The following is an 18,743-nucleotide window of genomic DNA, read 5'->3' as shown; positions in this document are numbered from 1 at the left end:
CCACAATGTAGATGGTCATGAAAACCATATTGGTCATTCTACAACCCTCCATTTCCAACAAGTTTCTCAAGCTATTGAGAACAATTAGCAAAAACAGTAGTAGGAGGAGTGATCAATTCCGAACGAACTTGCACGTACTAGTTAGACGTTTGGTTTTGAGATTTTAGCCCAGAGAAATGGGACTCATGCAAATGCTCTTATAGCGAGGAGGGATTTGAAGAGAAATGGGACTCATGCATACATTATAATTTTATGATTAAGTAACCTGTAACAGCCGACTAACTGTGCAACGGCACTTTTCTTAAATGAGCAAAATACAATAAAAATTACAATAGGATAGGTTCAAATATCCCAACAATTACTCTAAAAACAAGTGAAGATTAATGAAATTTGAAGATTTTGCCCCCATAATTTTAGGCAACTTTCAAAGTTGTTTCATCGGCTGAAAGAGATCTATTAATAGTACTATCTATATAAGAAGCTGTTTGCGTGTCGAGGCTTTTGGCGGTGTGGGTCTCCTCTCTCTCTCTCTCTCTCACACACACACACATATCTATTTTATTTTAATAAGCCGCTATCGAGCTGCTACAGTAATTTTTGTCCATCCATGTTATTTTCTTGTGTGTTGTGTAGTTATTTTTTTGTTCTTTTACTTTATTGTTTTTGTGTCCGTTTCTACGAGGTCTTTTACTTTATACGAGGCAATAATTCTTAAATATACAAGCTGCTTAGGTCTTTCATAAAAAATAGACTAATCATTAAAAAAGTATAAAAACTTCATCTTTTTGTTTAGAAGTTTACTTTTTTGCAAAAGACTTACACAAAATTGATACATTTGAAAATTATCTCTAACATTATTCTACAGGCAATATAGAAGTCGAGTAGCTCCCGATGAAGGCACATTTACTCATTCAAAAAGGTAAAAATATACAAGAGTACTACTATATACTACACTATTATCCTATTTTGATTATATTAAGTAATATGTGGCACATTCATCACCATTAAATAATAAATAAACATGCAATAAATGATCATTTAATGATGATAAATGTGTCATATCATACTTAATAAGATAAAAATAAGATGATCATTTAATGATGATAAATGTGTCACATTATACTTAATAAAATAAAAATAAAATAATAATATAGTATATAAAATATACAATACTCTTGAGCTTGCAAAGGACAAAGAAGCCATTGTGAAGCTTGCGTATACGTGCATGGTGGCCTGTGTGCCACATGCACTAGCAAGCTGCAGAGTCACTGTCAGTTTTATGTTAGTTTTCACTGTTCACATACTGTTCACACACTGTTCATTATCAATTTTCACCGTTCCCACATTGTTCATATCATTTTTGCACTGTTCACCAAATTACAAATGAGATGAAAACAGTTCATCTATATTGGCTAACCAAACATGGCAAGATCTATCTCATATTGCAGCCCGTATCTCAAATCAGAAAACAGACCAGCCATCCCCAAAAAAGAACAAACCTGTGGACATCTAGCAGCCCGTATTGCTTGAACAAATGAACAACCACAAAAAGCTGCATGAATACATTAATCTTCCTTACCCAACTGATCACAATGTGCACACAATCCGGTTGAAATAATCTCCTTTAATAACAAATTCTATTTTGTAGGATGACTTTCAGTACATGATCATGCCCTCCACCCAAAATTTGAAACCTTATTTGGCAGCTTCAAATTCTAAAGTGGCGCCAAAACAACATACTTAATTTCCTCTGAGGTAAGTACTTCCTTGTATCAATAGTTTCAGATTGCTGCGTACTTCTTTTCACAAATGTTCAGGCATGTATATTATATTATTCAAAACGAGAATGATTTGTGTAAGAAAAATTCTTTGGTCAAAATTAGATTCAATAAAAATAAACATATAAATTGACATGGTTTGATATGATACGTTAGATTGTAAAATTATTTTTATTGTAAAGTAGATTTAACATATCACATGAAGTCATATCAGTTTACGAATTTACTTTTATGGGATCTCTTTATAACTATAGCAATTCTCTATGTGTAAATGTAGTTTGTGTAAGATCTTTTTAAAGGATTTACACTGAATTTTAGCTAGTGATTGATCTACATCTCTAATTTTATAATTTTTGGCTAAACAATTATAAGATTAAATTTATATGTTATATTAAAATTCAAATGTTATATTAAAAATTATAAGATTAATTTCTGTTATATCATAATAAAATACTATATTAAAATTTATAAGATTAATTTTATATTATATCAATACTATTAATTTTATGTTAAAAGATTACTAGATATGGATATAAGATTTAAATTTTATGTTATGTTAATTAGCATTAACATGTAATATAATATAATATAAAAGTTATATATAATATATAAAATCATATAAAAAATATTTTATATATAATTTAAAAACTTAACAAATATATATAATATATATCTATCAATCCTATTCGATTCTAGATGTTCAAAATATCATAATCGGAACCAGACCAATTCTAACAGTTTTGATTATTAGGAAGCCAGAACACTGGTCAATTTTATCCAGTTTTTTACGACTTAATTACAGTACCTAATAATTGTACCATGAATCAGAAGATTTTTTTTTTTTTTTAGAACTCTATTTGTACCATTTGTCATCAAGATGATTTGAAATCTTTAGATTCTACACGAGAAACGCTTTGCAGCACTCCATCCGACATTGAGGCATTAGCAGCCCTCCAATAACTCTATGCCACGTCAGTAATTTCACAGAAATTACAATAAACTCGTTACACTAGATATAAAACACATCTTCTCCTTATCTTCAGAAATTGATTTGAGCACCATTCAGAAAACCTTAACACACCGTAGTTTCCATCGCCCACCACCACACGATACCATCATCAGTTTTCTGAGAAATAACGTGAGCGAGACAGAGAGAGTAGAGAGTGAGTGTAGTTCTGGCATGGGCTTACCGAGAGGAGGACGACAGAGTTGTTGCGACATGAAGTGTCCGAAGGTGCTCTCTGTGCGGTGGCAACGGCGTGGAGGAAAGGTGGCAACAGCATGGTGGTAAAACCACGACTCACGATGGGGAAAACGAAATGCTCTGTTTTGATTAGCAAAAATAGGGGGTAAACCGAGTGATTGTTCTCACAACAAACCATTTCTATTGCATTAAAAATCAGCCATCATAATTTTGATTCCTAGATTGGAAGCCTAACTTCTTTGCTTGTCCAACGATAAAAATGTCCATGGAATGGTCAAGCTTGTTTGGCTTCATTGCCGACAAGATAAGTCTAGTACGAGGTCAAATGATAGATACGTGACTCAAAGGAGCAAAGCTTCTAACCTTTACTATAAATAACATGAGTTTAAATCAAGAAGAAAACAGTGGCATGCAAAGCTTGATGTGGCAACTGGACCAGTGACAATGACTCGATAGCAGCAAAAAATAAGAACGATATATATATATATATGGAAAAGTCTAATTGCAAGCGATTCTGCGCACTAATATGCGCATCCATTTAATATGATTGGTTAAAAAGTAGATTTTATTGAAAACAGTGTTAATTTAAATTTAAAATATAAAGACAACAACATTAGTACCCAGATTGGTACGCAAACTTGCTTGTATATAGTAAAACTCTATATATATATATATATAGAGAGAGAGAGAGAGAGAGAGAGAGGGCTTTTTAGAGAGCGAGGTTATTGATAGGGGCGAGGGGCTGCTACGATTCTGTTATGAGTTTTGTTGAGAGTAGGCGAGAGGATGTTACTCATGTGAGGGGGAACAAAGGAGAAAGGGGGAACGAAGGGGACTGAGATCTAAAGTGTCAGATTGAGATTCTGGGTGCGGTCAAAAGGTAGCTACCATGGAAAGTGTACATGGCACGTTTCTATTGAAAGGCTGTTTTTTTGGGATGGACAGTTGGACCATTTATAAGATTTTCTCATTCTACATGGCGAAGGCGAAGTCCAAAATCGAAGTATATGATACTGCATAAAGCGTTGAAATATAACGAAGACTCCGTGGCCCAATGGATAAGGCGCTGGTCTACGGAACCAGAGATTCTGGGTTCGATCCCCAGCGGAGTCGTCTTTTCATTTATCTTTTATTTTTAAGTGAAACAATTTAATAAATTTCTATATAAACTATTTTTCTCTGCAACCAGTCATCAGTCAGGATGGCCGAGTGGTCTAAGGCGCCAGACTCAAGTTCTGGTCCTCTAACGAGGGCGTGGGTTCAAATCCCACTTCTGACAATTGTCGCACCTTTTATTTTTGGTATATATAATGGGAAAAATGCTCTAATAGAGAGACATTTAAAACGGGGTCTTTTGTAATGAGAAAAGGGAATTGCTTCGTTTAGCATGGATATCTATACTTCTTTTTCGTTTTCCTTCTTGTTGAGGGTTTCAGGGCTGTACAGAAAATTGTAAAACCGGCCGAGACCGACTCAGACCGACCGCCGGAGCTCGGAACCGGCCGAAACCGGTAGGGAACCGGTCGGCCGTCGGTGATAAATCATCAAAACCGGCGTCGGCCGGTTCGGTTGCGGTTTGAACCAACCAAAAACCGAAAAACCGGCCGACGCCGTATATATATATATTTTTAAATATATTAATTTATTAAACGACGCCGTTTTACTTAAATAAGTGAAACGACGTCGTTTAATTCTTAAAGTTAGAAAAAAAAAAATAACCGAAACGGCGCCGTTCAGCCCTAGGGCATATTTTGTCCCTTCGGGCTTCGCGGCTTCGCCCCCAAGGCCCCAACCCCCAGTCCCAGACTCACTCTCACAGACTCACTCTCACTCTCTTTCCGCCTCCCTCTCTCTCTCTCTCTCTCAGCTAACGATTTCGGCGTTTCGCAACGACGCCGTTTCCGGTTTCGGACCTTCGGTTTCAACGACGCCAGGCTCCAGCCACTCACGGCGAGTTCGAGTTCGAGCCGTGACGCCGCATCGCCACGACGCCGTCCACGACTCCAGCCACTCACGGCGAGACTTCCTCCGGCAAACCGACTCTCCATTGTTGTTTTTAGCATTTTAGGTATGATTTTCATACTTATTTATTTATAAGTATTTTTTATTTTTTTATTTAGAATCCGAGGATCAATTTTTGGATTAGGGTTTTTGTTTTCTGATTTGGTATTTCAATCTAGGGTTAGGGATTGTGTTTGCTTTGTTTGAGATGATTGAAATAGTGAATATCATTTTGATGAAGAATTTTGATTGATTTTCGCAGTGTGCATTGCCATTCACGGATTGGAATTTGGATGTAATTTTGTTGAAAAAAAATAATTTGTGATGTTTATTGAAAGTAAAATTTATGAATTTTATGTTATAAATAATTTGTGATGTTTATTGAAAGTAAAATAATTTGTGAGATTTATGAGCGATCTAAAATGTAGATTAGAATCTTAGATTTGTGATGTTTGCCACGTTGCAAACTAGCTGCTGTGTAATTAACAATTGGGGTGATTTTTTGTTCTTTCTTGTTTTTACATGTTAGATGGATTCTTCGTCAAGTCCAATTGATCTTGATTCGAACTCCCAAATACCAAAACTCTCGACTTCAAGTGCCCCTAATAGTAGTAATTGTCCACTTCCTAAGAAACGGAAGGGGAAGGATCCGTCAATTGTTTGGGATCATTTTACAAAAGTTGAGGGTTGTTCCGTAGATGATCCTAAGGCCAAGTGCAATTATTGTGGCAAGATATACGCTTGCCACTCGAAGAGGAATGGAACTTCAACTATGCAAAACCATCTACCTTCATGTCTCAAAAATCCTCATAAGCGTGGGCCTTTAGATAAATACCAAACAACATTGGCAGGTGAGGTATCCTCGGAGGGGTTTGGAGAGAGTGATAATTCTTTAAGAAATCTTGTAACTCATAAATATAGTGAGGAGGCTGTGAGGATGGCGCTTGCGGAGATGGTAATTCTCGATGAATTACCATTTAGAATTGTTGAAGGGCAAGGATTTAAGAAGATGGTTTGGTTGCTTGAACCTAGATTTAAAGTGCCATGTCGAGTGAAGGTTGCAAGAGATTGTATGAAACTATTTGCATCTGAAAAAGCCAAACTTAAAAAGTTATTCAAAGATGGGGGAATGAGGATTTCATTAACTACCGATACGTGGACATCGGTACAAAATCTTAATTATATGTGTTTAACTGCCCATTTCATTGATAGTGATTGGAAATTACAGAAGAAAATTATAAATTTTTGTTTAATCCCTAATCATCGAGGGGATACCATTGGAAAATATGTTGAATCGTGCCTCCTTCATTGGGGCATTGATAAGATATTTACTGTTACTGTTGATAATGCTAGCTCAAATGATACTGCAATTGCATATTTGAGACATTTTTTGACGGAGAATATGTTGGAAGGGAAGTATATGCACATGAGATGTTGTGCTCATATTCTAAATCTTGTCGTGAATGAGGGTCTTAAGGAGTGTGATGATGCCATTACAATGGTTAGAAATGCTGTTAGATATGTGCGCTCCTCCCCTGCAAGATTAGACAAGTTTAAGAGATGTGCAGAAAAGGAAAAAATTGATTGTAAAAAAATGTTGTGCCTTGATGTACAAACCCGATGGAATTCAACTTACATGATGTTGGAGGCTGCTGAGAAATTTGAAAAGGCTTTTAGGCGAATGGAGAGTGAGGACTACAATTTTCTTTCTTACTTTAAGGATGGAAACATTGGGCCTCCTAGAGCTGACGAGTGGGAGACAGTGCGGGTTTTTGTAAAATTTTTGAAAATGTTTTATGATGCCACTTGTCGATTTTCTGGTTCTTTACATGTCACGGCAAACACAAGTTTTTTGGAGATTTGTAGGCTCCAAAAAGAGTTGGTTAGACTGTGTGAGAGTCAGAATACTTGTTTGATGAGCATGGCCATAAGCATGAGAATGAAATTTGATAAGTATTGGGGTTCATTGGATAGACTGAATTTGTTGTTGTTGATTGCAGTTCTCCTTGATCCACGTAGTAAGTTGGGGCTTCTTACTTTTCACTTGAAAAAAATTTATGATCATAATTGGGCTGAAGATTTATTGTCGAGGGTGAGACAATTATTATCAGACATGTATGAGGAGTATAATGCTACGTTCGGTTCTTCCTCGAGTAGCAGAGAACATGTTTCCCCTCCGTCATCTGCACCTCCAGATGATGTTGAAGACAATCTTGAGTCACAACTTTTTTATGAGTGGTTGCAAGCATCGACTGCCTCTGGATCTACATCTACCAAAACAGAGATTGATCGGTATTTATCAAATGGTTGTGAGGCATTCAGTCAATCTTTTGATTTGTTGAATTGGTGGAAAGTGAATGAGCCTAACTATCCTATACTTGCGAGAATTGCACGAGACGTGTTAGCCATGCCTGTTTCGACGGTTGCATCAGAGTCCGCATTTAGTACGGGAGGTCGGGTACTTGATCCTTTTCGGAGTTCCTTGGCTCCAAGAACTGTTGAGGCACTTATTTGTACTCAGAATTGGTTGCGACATCCGTCAACGCCAATTGATATTCGAGACTCCATGGATAATGTTGAGAGCTTTGTAGTAGAATCTGGTAATGTGTTTTTAACTTTTTCTCATTCAATTCCATATTCATTTATTTTTATTATTTAATTTAATTTGTTTTTATTATCCTAATTTATTAATATTGATAATTTGATTATTTGGTGTTTTCTTATAGAGTTAGGAGCATCATACATCACAACTATTGATGATTGAAGAGTCGAAGACTGCAGACTGAAGAATGAAGATTTTTTGAGTTTTATTCAAAAACAATTGTTATTTGTTGCTTAAGACAATTTAATTTTGTTTGTAATGTGTATTAAACATCTAGTGGAGTTTTTTTTATTTATCTAGTAATTAATAATTTAGTATATAAGATAATAAGACTATAAAATATAAGTAGTATATATGTAGTAGTTACTAGTTAATAGTTATTAGTTACTAATAATATATGCATGGCATGATTAAAATTAAAAAGAAATTGATTTAATTAATTAATTTTAAAAATTTTGGAAAAAAAAAAGTCTTTGTAGTAGATGATTTTGAATAACAAAATGAGCTGAAAAAGAGGTTGAATTGGGTCTTAAAATGGCCCAAACAGTGCCAAAACCGGCCCAAACACAGTGGCCCAAACCGGCCCAAACCCGACAAACCGACCATGAACCGGCCGGTAACCGAACCGGTCGGTTTTCACACCCTCATTCGGTCGGTTTCGGCCGGTTTTGAGGCTCTAACAAACCGACCGGTCGGTCTCGGTTTGGGCCCAAAACCGAACCGACCGGTCGGTTTTTCAGCCCTAGAGGGTTTAGGTTTTGTGACTTTTAGCCGTTGATATGGCCTGTAATTGTATAAATGTTTCAGGTTTGGCTCAGATATCTATAAAACAAGCGAGAAATTATACTAATCGCCACCATTCATCACACTCCACATCTATAGCATTTTTAAGAGTGTGAAGATATTTTTCATAGAGCATGAGTATTTTTCATAGGATGTGGGGTGTGTGATAGTGAATAGTAACTGATGAGAATAATTTTTCAAAACAATAATGTGAGCTCTGTGTTAGGTTCTTTTGAGCACGGCTCATAAAATTAGGTCATAGTTCTCCAAAGCTATCCTGACATTTTACGCACCAACTTGATTATTTCTAGCATATAGAGAAGATCTTTGTTGAAACTCCGTTCGATTATTCCTAGTTTGGATTTCTCATACATCTCATGAACATGCTATAAAACTTTGGAGTCCTTAATCTTACACAATTTCTGTACACAAGTAAAACTGAAAACAAAAATAATAGTACATTGAAGAATCCCATCAGAATTGTATTTTTCACTGCAAAATGAATGTTGAGGACCAAGAAACTGCCACCTGCTTGATCATGTCTGTTCCGCATTGGATGTGGCTTTCAGGTTCTCTAGTCGTTTCCTCAAATACGCCTGTCTCAGTTTCTCACGATGAGCTGCTGCTTGCTCTTGTCTGCGCAGTTTGAGCTCTGAAGTCTTCTCTCTTGCTTGATTTACTTCTTCATGAACTTCCCTGAGGAAACCAAAATCACAATAATCCGATGATGAGCCTAGTCATACGACACACACAATGCTCTTATTCGGGACATACTTCTCAGCAAGATGGTGTAAAGTCAAAGCTGCTTAACAGAATTACTAGAAGAGAACATTATTACAAGTTAAAAAGTTTTACTAAAGCAACTTGTCATTAGCATCAAATGGAAGGATGTAATCTCTCTCTCTCTCTCTCTCTCCCCAGAAAACCAAGTCTCTTGCTTGTTAAATAAACGGTGAGATATAACAAATTGATTAGGAGGTTGGGTTATACCTGAACAAACAAGTTTGCATCATATTATGACCAACATAAAACCTTGATTATAGATTCTTTCCTTGTTGAACTGCCAGAGGCCCGGCTATAATCAATCATTCCAAAGCTAATTCACTTCTAATCACCTCGCGTTTTGCATTTATTACGAAGAATAATTACAATAACAAACTCCCTGTACTATATTAGGAAGAGTAAAAATCCTCACCTCACAAAACGCTTGTGTTTGTCGTTGTCCAATGTTCCAACCGTTCTTACGAGACCCACAGGTTTTGTGTTCAACAAAAAAGAAGCATCATTCACACCATCCTAACTCTCTGGCAGTACCATTGTAGGAGTATCTTGATCCTGAGGTTGCCGAGCCACATCCTGCTCAATTTTCTTGTGAAAGAAATCGACACAATACTTCTCCTTATCTTCCTGATCAGACAGCTCTCCCCTCACTAGCTTATTATACAATTCAGCCTTCCTCTCTAATGCTGTATAGCTGGCTGATCCATCATTAGCTGCTTTCAGCTCGAGTTTATCCCTGGGTTTTCACACCAAAACAGGATTCCACTTAGTAGCAAACCAAACTAAAGTCCAGTTACATGTTGAGCACTTAATGACACTAACAGAAAAAATTCTGAGAAATAAATGTGAAGAATGATCAGATGTCATATGTTTGTTGTCCCAAAAACAAAATCGTAATTCTTTTACTAGCAATCAAGCAGACACATGAACTTCGATAAATGCAAGGCCCAATCTTCACCAGTAAACAAAGAATCACGAGACTGGAATATATAAAATGGGAACATGGCTTTTTGTGGTCATCACCGACCTTCATGTTGGGTGAAGTACTACTTAACAAATGAAAAATATTGATTAAACAAAAGTTGCTAGAAAAACAAAAGCAAGCTGCAATATCCCATTGCAAGTTAACCACTACCATTTTCATATGCATCATCGATAAGGGAATGAAGTTATTTCATATGAGTTTCTTTCTTTAATTACCTACCGAGCAAAAAACTTAAAAACTTCACCAGCAAACAAACCACCATCATTACCCAACAAGTTAGAACCCTAATTCTACTCGAAGACTGGTCCTTTAAAATCAAATCTCTAATTATCAACCCAAAAATGAAACTAAAACTGCAATAAAAAAATAATTCAAAATGAAAAAAAAAAGGGTAAACATAGAAATAGAAGAAGAGTACTTGAGGGCACGGGCATCAACGCCAGAATTCTTGGCAGATAAGGAATTGGGTGTGACAATATTTTGCTTGGCGCGGCGGATGGTGATAGTCGGGGACGCCGGCGAGTACCTTGGTCTTCTTGGACTCCTCCTGGGACTAGGAGAGGTGGGCCTTCAGTTCCATGATGGAGGAAGACCCAACCCCTTCTATGGCCCTGTGCTTCTTCGGCATTATCGACGACTCGGTCAGCCATCCCAGTGATTCCACCACCACCCTCCTCTTCCTCTCTACCTCCTCCCCATATTCTTTTCCGATATTAATTCTAAGGGGACTGCTGCTATGCCGCCCATGCACATAGGCCAAATGCACTTTTTTATTTTCTCTTTTTATTTTTTACATTTTTTTAAATATCTTTAAATATTTTTAATAAAAAAATATATCAATATATTAATAGTCAATTCTTTAATCATTAAGTAAAAAAAATTAAATAAATGAGCGATTAAAATGAGGAGACAAAATCATGAGGCATAGTACCATTTTCCTAATTCTAAAAATCCCAATTTCAAGAGGGGATGTATTGCAAGCCAACAAATGATATTCTTGAAAATACAAAACCATACATCTATATATATATATTCATTCGCAAAAATTTAATATAGAAATCAAAATCATTGGGAACATCTAGTACCCTCTACACAGAAAGCACAAGAAGGCAGTTTTTTTTTTTTTTTTTTTTTTTTTTTTTACGAATAAGGGGGAAAACAAGAAAGAGGGGGGGGGGGGGGGGGGGGGGGGGGGGGGGGGGGTGGTGGGGTTCAAAGAAGCAAGGAAGGGTGAAAATAAGGTTTGAAATGTTAGAGATGGGAATGCTTCCTTTTATGTTGAAGGCAGCAGCCCAACTGGCTACGTTGTGCGAATAGAAACTGGCGCTTCTGTGAAGCTTTTGGGCGGTCTATGTGGAGAAACCCTATGGGCCTTTAGGGTGCCTGCTACATCAGTTTACTTGTGTATTATCAAAGAGCATCAACACGCCATGCTGTCAGTGGAAATTTACTCCCAAAGGAACTAAAATCATATTAGTACTTAGATAATCATATTAGTAGAACATAATTGAAATTTAAATTATTGAAAGTGCTGGCACACAGGCATTTGAAAAGTTACCCAACACGACAGCGACATAAGATACAACATCAACTTCCAGACAGAGAAGGGTCAGCGACACTTCTTCCTGGTCGCTGCTTCCCATCCCTGTATAATGTGGTTCACGATCTCCTCTATGCCAACTCCATGCTTCACCTGCACATTCAAATCAAATGCATCATGAACATGGCATATGTTGACTTTGTCACCAGTAAGGACAACAAAATTGAATGATCATTTTGTCACTTATATTATTCTTGCACTTTTCAAGATATCTGACCCAAAAAAGATTCAAACTTACCCTAATCACTTGCCTGAGAGAAGATGATAATTGAGAAAGTAAGGTATAAGGATGTAGTTTATATTCCGTACCTAGAATATGTAACTACGTAGGCAGACATTTTATTCCCAAATTAGGATTAAAGTATAAGGACCTTCCCATCTGTTAAAAGAATATAGACCATTTCAAACTTCTGCATAGCATTTGCCCATGAGTTGCATTTATTCAATTTCTTTTCTGTGTTTTTCCTTGGTCATGATTGAGATGAGCCAAATTCTTTGTATGCTTAGCATCATGTGTAGAATATAAAGAAGTGTTTCTTGGCATCGTTCCAACTCAAATTCTACCAGCTTCTGTTCTAATGGCTTAATCTATAGAAACTCCATTCTAGAGGATCAATTTGTGCCTTCTAATGCCATGAAAGCACATGGTAGGACAATTATATCTTTACCGCATATTGCTGTGCCCCCAACCCCATGTTATGAGGAACAGGTGGTGGAGAGAGAAACCAACAAAACTCATCAAAATAAATGTGCATCGCAGGATGCACAATCAGGATGTTATAATGCCAATCTATATACACTTTGATGCATTATCATTCTAGTTCATTTGTCAGCCTCTTGTTTTCTGCTTTATTTCTGAACCAAACTTCATATTGAACAAAATATATAGGATTATATAATTTTGAAATTCCCACTGGACAAATTATAATTCATATTTTGTTTATGGTACCAAATGTTAAAAAAAATACTCAACCCGACCTGAGCAAAGACAAATGTCCCTCTGTCACGCATTCGAAGTGCATCCAGCTCCATGACAGTTAAATCAGCTCCAACTGCAGGCGCAAGGTCAGTCTTGTTTATTACCTGCAATCCAAAACAATTGACTCATTTGCGTCAGACTCCCCGAGTATTTTATCTCTATAACTGATCCGAAGATTGATAATTGACAGGTTAGAAGGGTGCCACAACCAAAGCAGCAGCCACGAATTTAAAATACCTTTCCGAGGTATTTTATCACCACCAGATACATCTATTATATAGATGATGTAGTCAGCCAGTTCTCTACTGATGTTGGCAGCTAAATTTTCTGGCACCAATACAAGATCAAGTGAATATTCAACCTTATCTCTCATTGAAAGTCAATTCCACAAATGGTAACATAAGAAAAGTTGTTTCTTTATGCACAATTTGATATTAGCATTTTCATTACAATTTTATCTTGTAACAAAAACTATCTTAAAAAAAAGTTCCTGAACTATTAGTGTAGCTTTTCAAATAAATCTATAGTAACAATAACTTCTACCCTCTTTTTCTTAGAGACATCATGAAAGCATCATGCTTTTGTACCAAAGCCCACTGAAATAAAAAAGAAAGAAAAAGAACTGCCTAACCATGTCATTGTCGCCCTCTTTCCTGTTGATTTAATGGCATTTCCCCAACTAATTTAGAGAAACATAACTATAAGACCTCATTTGTTTTTGCAGATGAGATGAGATGAGTTGAGATAAAAGTTGAAAGTTGAATAAAATATTGTTAGAATATATTTTTTTAATATTATTTTTGTTTTGGGATTTGAAAAAGTTGAATTGTTTATTTTGTTTTGTGTGGGAATTTTAAAAAGTTGTAACAATAAGAAGAGATGAGATGAGATGAGATGAAAATGGTTGTGAAAACAAACGAGGCCTAAATTTTCTCAGTTTGTTTCCAATATGACCATCATAACCCCTAGGGGTTGGCTCAAGTGGTAAGAGTCTTGGTTTTGATGGTATGCTCCCTCCAGGTTTAAGGTCTGAACCCTAGGGTGCAAACTGTTTCCAGGGCCATTGGAGTGAGGGATTTTTCCCTTATTATCCAAAGTGCACTTGCAAGAAGCTCTTTGCCAAAGACTGGGGGAATTTTCCCTTAGTCATGACTGTGTTCCTAGATTCCCGGTGCCAATAAAAAACAAATATGACCATCATTACCAGTGACATGCCAACTTTAATATATTTTTTGACTGGTGACATGCCAACTTTAATGTAAGTCTGCATTAAATAAAATTGAACTACTACCACATCAATCATTTTCGTAAAGGTACCTCCCCCTGATTCACAAAGAAGTATGTCTGCTTTGTACAAATTAGAGAGCTCCTCAAGAGGGCCAAGATTAATGCTAATGTCTTCACGAATGGCAGCGTGTGGGCAGCCCCCAGTTTCCACAGCACGTATCCTTTCCTCAGGAAGTGCTCCATGTTTTACCAAGAACTCACCATCCTCCTTTGTGAATATATCATTTGTCACCTGAATTAATTACGTGATACTCCTGTCATAATGCAATTATTAAAGTCTCACAGCAAGTTATTATAACTTCAATGGTTGTACGAATCACTCTTACATAGTTATAAATTGGTCTCACATAGGTATACAAACTCGGTGAAGCTATGTAAAAGTGTGAAATGCTTTCACTAAGTGACAGCAACATTAAGTATCTATTTATGTGCACGAATGCCTCAAGAAATAATTTTTTTATAAGTAAAAGAAAAAACATTTCTAGAGGCATTTAGCTGTTTAGTTGTTTGACACGCACCACTAAAAACATAGATGAAGATCTCTTTTCTATGAGTTGTATGCCTACTAATAAATTCAAGATGTACAGCCCCAAGGCCCTTCTTATATTCCATTCTATGTGCACCAAGTTTTCCTTGCCTCAAGCAACAGAACTACACTGGCTTCAAGGTCTTTGCAAACAGCAACTGCTAGGCAATATTGTGATATTAAGTTCCAGAGAAACTTTCCACCCACAGAAATGGCAACTAAAAATACTCTGAAGCAATTATTCAAAGTGTAAAACAGAGAATATTATCAAAAAAATTCGCTTGGTCATCCTCATAAATGCCATAAGAAACATTGATTGGTAGCTTTTACACTATCATGTACAGAAGAGAGAGGGCATTTTTTTCTTTTCTTCGTTTGGGCTCAGGATTGGCTAATATTTGGTTTGGTTAAGCGCAGCAAAGAGCTAAAGTTAGGCTTTAAGAAGCTGTCTTTCTGTTTGAAAATTTTTAAAACAAGTTGTGCACCCGTACGATGCACGGGAAAATTGTCAATTTTTAATTTTTATAATAAGCAGATTGTGAAGTTTTATGAATGTGACATTCTTGAATTAGTAACTGTAATAAACTAGACATTGAGAAAAGAGGATCAAGCGTTATAGAGGAAAGAATACAAAGAGTCCCAGCATCTTAAAATTCTACTTTGTCTAATATTTATTGACATAATCTTTCAAATTCTTTAAAAACTTGATCAAATTCATGGTCATTTAATGCAGGATTGAATGGCGCAGCTCAACAGGAACGAAACTCCTATTTCAAAAATTACTTATGTTATAGATACATGGCTCAAAATGAGAGCAGCAAGTATGAGTCCAAATTGGAGAAATAGAACTAGCTTTGGATGGAGGAAAAACTAGAAACTCAAAAAATGAAAAAAGAGAAAATTTTCAGACATTCTACTTACTGCAGCAAGACTGTACTTGTCCCGCAAAAATTGGCAGAGAGCAAGCATTAAAGCTGTTTTCCTGTATGGCATGAAACAGCATTCCATCAGCACCCATTTACTGAGTTTGATACAGGCTAACAATGCAGATGATATAAATCAACGAAATAAAAGTAGGATCAAATCATGAAGTGGAAAAAGAAACGACCGAAGCTCAAAATCGTTAACAAGTATACAAAAGCATGTGTGAGAATTCTGAGGGACGGTAACACAACCCGTGATGATGGCTACTCTGTTCCAAAGCTCTACTCGCTTTAAACCCAAGCCTCCTTCCTTCTTTGGTCTGCAGATTACATCCCAAACCACCTTGCCCCCATCAATGAGTGAGTTACGGACATGGGTATACCGACAAACACCAACTTACATTATCGCAAACCCATTTGAATCATCAACAAACGATCAAAAGGAAGTCTCTCTCTCTCTCTCTCTCTCTAACGAAGGTTCACATCCATTGCTGTCTTTGGCATCATCCATTTATTACCAAAAATATAGACCCCATTGGAAATTAAGAAGCAAACCGTATAACACATTCATTCATCACTATTTTACGCATGCGACACGAATCAACTAGGAACATTATTTTAAAAGATTATTAGCGGTTGAGTCTTTACACATAGTAGCTGTCCAAGCATAAAATATAAATCTTTTGAAACATTACTGGGGCAAGCGCACTCTTCCAAGGAAATTATCCCCATTGAATTCGAATCTTACTAATAAAAAATGCACCCAGAAATTAAAAGTTCATAAAGTAGCATTAGAATCAATCATTTCTGAGTTTTTGAAGCAAATTCTAGTAAGATACAATCATAAATTTGAATTTCGATAACAATGTCGAGAAGCAACACATAGAACGTCAAATGGGGATAGGAGATACCCAGTACCAATTGGGCCACCGATGCCAACGGCGAAAGCTCTTTCATTGAAATCCCTTGTGAGAAGTGGTGGAGCTCTTCTGCTGAAGCTGAAGTAACCCGGGGAGTTTCATGTGAATGAGGTGCCAGTCCATCGTGGCTATGGTACACCCTCCCATCAGGGCCCACCCATAACTTTGTTTTTGAATCTCCATGACTATGATCGTGGTCATGATGATGTAACGAAGCTAATTAAATTGAGCCGGGCTCAATGGGCCTTAAGCTGAGTTGTTCCCTTCTATTTTATTTGAATTGCTAGGTTGTTGGCACCTTAGTTAGTGTTGTTTGTAGAAGATTGGCCCCTGGCCTTATTTTAGTGATTGACGACTATGGGAGGTGGTAGTTTGTAGGATTATTCTGGAATTTTATATTGAGCCTCATTATCATCTTCAAGTACAGTGATGATTATATGAGTTTATCATCTGTTTCCTTCTCATCTGTTTCTATTTTATTGTTCCATTTTTACTAGAGTTGCCCAGCAGGATCATAACAAATGATGATCATCAAATTCATCGGTATGATGGTCGTGGGAAGCCATTGAATATAGACTATTGTGTACGACTGTTTATGTTTACTCAGTAGAACGAGGAGGGTCGGAGAACGCCACTGGTTGTCTTGAGAAGATCATGGAGATCTTAAAGGAGAGTGGCTAGGGATCGGACGCAATGTAAAGAGCAGATTTACACTTGGAGAATTGTGACGTGTGATTTGTATGAAGTGAAGAATAGAACCATAACCAAATCCCATACACGCCCTCTTTCTCCCCTCTCTATCTAGACGAACGTCTGCTTGGTCGTTCTCTCTCTCCTTGACCCGAGGCACGTCGTCGTTGGTAATCAAATCAAAGACAAGTATTGAGAAGGTTTTTAGCCAAAGAGGTTTTAAGCCAAGTATTAAGTCTTCGTTTGGATTATTAATTTATCTCAATTTATTATTTTAATTTTTTTAAATTTTAACATAAAATATAATAAATAATTTAATTTTTTTAAATTTTAAAATAATAATAATATTAAAAAATAATATTCTAACAATATTTTATCATTTCAACTCAATTCAACTTAACTCACTTTAACATCCAAACGGAACCTTATGACTTATTTTCTTATCACTTCTGTTTATCTTTGTTGAAATCCATAAAGCATTGGGTTTGAGATTTTGTAGCAGGGAAGCTCACCGACAGATACAGGCTTATGCTTGGGTTGATTTGGGCTTGGTTTTTTTTTTTTTCACAAATAATTAATCTAATTTTATTTAATCATTATAATTTTCTCAACTCTTAATTAAAATATAAAAAATAATTTAATTTTTTCAAATCTTAAAACAAAAATTATATTAAAAAATTATATTATAACAATATTTTATATAAACTTCGATAAGTATCCAAGACACGACATTTGGTGCTAAGCGTTGACTTAGAGGTAACCGTAATGATAAGAATGGCTAGTACATCCTTGGCTATTCAAGAAATGACTGAAAACTTGTCAAAATTCACATTTCACCAAGTTAATATATGGAATGTATCACTAGGTGCCTCGACATCTTCCATAAAGTAACGCTCAACCTCAGACTTACACTGCATAATATTTTTTGATGCACGATTTTAATGATACTGTCGTAACTGCAATAAATTTGAACTTTGTGCATGTGTGTCATCCCAAGAAGATGTCGAGCTAGTGCCACCGTTGAGCATCCTCCCTGGGGCATTGTCAAACTATGGCGAGTGTTTTTCCCATCTCTCTCTCACTTACCCAGTTCTCTTTGGTTCCGTATTTCACCATGCACATAGATTTCTTCTCTCACATAACATCTCCACCACCCCTCCGCCGTGCATCGTTAGTTGCTGCGAGTCCATTGGCTCGTTCTTGGGTATTTGTTGCCGGCAAGCCCTAACGCCACTGCCAAAACTACCATTGTTGTACCCACCGAATGTGAGTTTTGTGCACTTCTTTCTCGTTCTTTGTTTCCCTTATTTGTGTCTCACAAATTCTTATTCACAATTTATCATACCAGAGCATTTGCTTCCTCATGGTACATCGCCGTTATCCAATGCCATCGTCGATTTTTCCTCATTGCGTCAGGCACTGAAATAAGCCGTAGACAACGTCTCCTCGTCATCAAATTTTATCGAATTAAATGCATAAATTTTGGTAAGATAATTAGAGCGTTAGTGCTGCCTTTCCATTATTTATTTAAAGTTATCTGTATATTGGTACCTATTGGAAGACGTTGCTGACTTTGTTGTGTATTGAGAATTGTGTAATTGTGATATGTCTTCTGCATTAATCATGAAATTTGTATAAAAGAGAAAATGTTTCATGACATGACTAGTGTAGAGATGAGCAATATT

At 36.5% G+C, this 18,743-nt stretch overlaps 2 non-coding genes and 2 pseudogenes across 3 annotated transcripts; 2 read left to right on the top strand and 2 right to left on the bottom strand.

Annotated features, from left to right (window-relative positions):
* Positions 1 to 4,022: 4,022 nt before the first annotated feature.
* On the top strand, positions 4,023 to 4,095 carry TRNAR-ACG. Its single transcript has one exon. It is a non-coding gene; the product is annotated as a tRNA-Arg (tRNA).
* Positions 4,096 to 4,177: 82 nt separating this feature from the next.
* TRNAL-CAA lies at positions 4,178 to 4,261 on the top strand. The gene has a single exon. It is a non-coding gene; the product is annotated as a tRNA-Leu (tRNA).
* A 4,433-nt stretch (positions 4,262 to 8,694) lies between these two features.
* Positions 8,695 to 11,067, bottom strand: LOC121267085 (annotated as a pseudogene).
* A 1,797-nt stretch (positions 11,068 to 12,864) lies between these two features.
* Positions 12,865 to 16,588, bottom strand: LOC121267084 (annotated as a pseudogene). The gene is made up of 5 exons (XR_005940967.1): positions 16,360 to 16,588; positions 15,447 to 15,507; positions 14,030 to 14,231; positions 12,937 to 13,039; positions 12,865 to 12,868 (listed from the first exon to the last, which is right to left on the bottom strand). The product of XR_005940967.1 is annotated as an urease accessory protein G-like (transcript).
* Positions 16,589 to 18,743: the final 2,155 nt, after the last annotated feature.

Source organism: Juglans microcarpa x Juglans regia, chromosome 5S (assembly GCF_004785595.1).
Source record: "Juglans microcarpa x Juglans regia isolate MS1-56 chromosome 5S, Jm3101_v1.0, whole genome shotgun sequence".
Lineage (NCBI taxonomy): Eukaryota > Viridiplantae > Streptophyta > Magnoliopsida > Fagales > Juglandaceae > Juglans > Juglans microcarpa x Juglans regia.
The sequence above is the reverse complement of the archived record's forward strand: the minus strand, read 5'-3'. Positions and strand labels throughout refer to the sequence as shown.